This window comes from Hyperolius riggenbachi, chromosome 1 (assembly GCF_040937935.1).
Source record: "Hyperolius riggenbachi isolate aHypRig1 chromosome 1, aHypRig1.pri, whole genome shotgun sequence".
In the NCBI taxonomy this organism is placed as follows: domain Eukaryota; kingdom Metazoa; phylum Chordata; class Amphibia; order Anura; family Hyperoliidae; genus Hyperolius; species Hyperolius riggenbachi.
In genome coordinates, this window is record NC_090646.1 from 498,256,839 (window position 1) to 498,259,971 (window position 3,133).

Genomic DNA, 3,133 nt, shown 5'->3' on the forward strand with positions numbered 1-3,133 from the left:
GCCAGTGCTGGGGGGGGGGGGGGGGGTGAGGACAAGAGGGTTGGAAGATGGAGGGAGCAGCTGCATCTAAGGTATATGAGAGGGAATGGTTATAATAGGAGGAGGCTTGGTTGGGAAAGGGTGATGCCAGGAGGGAGGAATAGAGGGACTCATAGGTGCTGGAGAGGATGTTGGGCTTGAGATTATGAAGATCTTTTTGTCAATGACCTGGGGCAGGCGGAGGGCGGGAAGAGCAGGATGCAGAGAATAAGAACGAGATAAGAAAATCGTGTGAGAGGATGAAAGATGAAATTACCAGGTCAGTGAATGTGGAGGACTTGGAGAAGATGAGATCAAGGGTGTGGTCTGCAAGGTGAGTGGGTCTACTGGAGTGTTACAAAAGGTTAAAGGAGCTATTGCTAGAGAGCAGCTGGGCTGTGGCGGAGTAACAGGGGACATCTAGTGGAATACTGAAATCTCCAAAGATGAAGGTGAGGAGGCCAGAGGAACCAGGGAGCAAAGTTGTCCAGGAAGAAAGTATTGGAGTTGGTGGGGGAACCAGGGAGACAGTAGATGACAGCAACTATAACAGGTAGGGAATGGAATGAGTAGATGATGCATGCCTCAAAGGATGTGGAGTGGAGAGTAGGAACAAGGAGAGGAGTGGTGGCAGCAGAATTGGAGGGGGAGAGCCAGGTTTTGGTGAGGTCTAGTAGAGTTAGGTATTTGGACAGGAAGAGGTGAGGAATGGCTGGGAGTTTTTTGATTACCCATCTGGCATTCCTGAGACCACAGAAGAGAGGGAGGTAGTGTCTGTGGGTAGGGCAAATTAGTATGAGGTTGGGGCGAGGTTGCATTTAGGTAGGAGCAGTTGGAGAATATCAGAAAGGAGCAGGTTGGGGGGAAGGTGAAGAACTTGGGTTGGATGAGGTAAAGTAAGCAGGAAACAGGTGGAAAAGGAAGTGTAGAAGTACAAAGCAGTTCATCATGGGCCGCCGAGCACCAAAGCTGGGCACTGTCATAGCACCAATGCTATGCTGTGTGACCCGCGTAACAGTAATTCGGGGATCGGGGCTCTGGCGGTTGCCAGACCTCGAATTACATCTCCCTCTGAGTTGCTACAACTCGGAGGGGGAATAGTATTTGACACTGCCGAGGAGTATGGCGGCATCCGTCCCAAACTGCCCAGCGCAGATGTACTCGAAGAAGTACGCGTATGATTAGCAGATGGTTTTGAATGGAGGATGGGGGAGGGGATGCCAGGAGGAGAATGGTGGGGACAGATCTCTCGCATTAACAAAGTAAGAAAGTCAAATATAAATTAGGAACAAGATATCAAAGAACAGGAGAGGAGACCTCAGAAAATGCAGAGTCATAAAGTCCTGGATAAATACATCATTAGCAATATCAGTAATGTGTCCTGGATAGGAGATGCTCTAATCAAACAATCAGTTATACAATCAAACAATCAATTATATCATCTAAATCTATCACAAACATAATTACAGATTAGTTAATCCCATGCCTTATTAAAACTGAATCCAAGACATTTACAAAAGCCATCCCTTTCGTCCAGTTGCATTTTCATTAAAAGTTCTGAAACGTATTTGTATGTAATGCACAATTAGCTTGTGTAGAATGTGTTTAGTGAAGTCACATGTGAAGTAGCTGCAAGACTGGTGAACAAAGTATCAGCACTGTGAAGCCAGATTTACAGTCCAGGTTTCCTACTTTTTAGCCAGTCATAATCACAGTGCAGCTGTTCTGCACAGTCCAATCAGCATGTTTCCTGGGGCTCTCTGGGCAAAAGTCAGATGAGCTTGCTGTCTTTATGGCTGAGCAGCCTGAATCACAAGAATGGCTGGACAGAATTACAAATCTTGTAGCAGATAAAATACGGCATTTCACATGTACTATATTTTGTGTTTTCCTTGTGTTCAATAGTGTTGAGCCAATAGATCAAGTATTATGCAAATTCCTGTCTGCCTGTAAGCAGAATTTGCATAGGTGGAATTGTAACCTTCCAGCGAGCTAATCAGATTCAGCATCTGCTGAGTAGTTCTCTCAAACCCAAGTAACCACATTCAAGAATTCACTTCTGCCTATGCAAATACCGGTTCTGTAAAAGTGGAATTTGCACATTTGGCAATATTTTTGTTCAGAATTAGTCCCTATCAGACCAGTTATATACATGGCGTGCAGTTTAACACTCAAAAGTCCTGACTACCAAACCATATAGTGTATTGTTGACATAGTTAAATGCCATCTGAAGTGAGAGGGATATGGTGGCTGCCATATTTATTTCCTTTTAAACAGTTCCAGTTGCCTGGCTATTCTGCTGATCCTCTGCTTCTAATGCGTTTAGCCATAGGCCCTGAACAAGCACGTAGATCAGGTGTTTCTGACTTTATTGTCAGATCTGACAGGATTAGCTGCATGCTTTTTTTCTGGTGTTATTCAGATATTACTGCAGCCAATTGCCAAATAGATTAGCAGAACTGCCAGGCAACTGCTATTATTTAAAAGGAAATTAATATATCCCTCTCACTACAGTTGTCCTTCAAAAGGAGGCAAACCTACAGGCTGAATTTAAAATGTACTTGTTAACAGTATTACATTACAAAATTGTTTGTTTAGAATTGATATAAATTAGAGCAGCCTTTCTCAACCTTTTTACTCTGTAGGAACCCTGCAAATAACTTTTTAATCTCGAGGAACCCCTGTATTTATTTTAAAAGTATGTGTAGCTGTTTATTTCACTACCCCCTATTACACTGTCACTCATTATACTGTCTCTTTATCCTAGTGCTTTTTCATTATTATTCTGACCCCCAATGTAATGCTTATTTTTACAGTACCCCCTATTATATAATGTGCTCTATTATACTTTTCCCACGATAAGGGAAAATGCCAAGGGACCCCTGCAGAGTACTCAAGGGCATCCCTACGTAGGGCAAAATGGGGCATGCGCACTCCCCTGGCCAGCTGCTGCCTCCTCCTAGCCACCCGAACCCGGAAGTGTCCCGGCCCGTACGCCCTGGGGTGGCAGCGGAGAGAGAAAAGGGAGCGTGTGCACAGCTGTGGGGAAGGGGGGACGTCTCCCCCCCCCCCCCCCTTCCCTCACCTTGGGGTTCCCCCTCTCTCTCACTTCCCC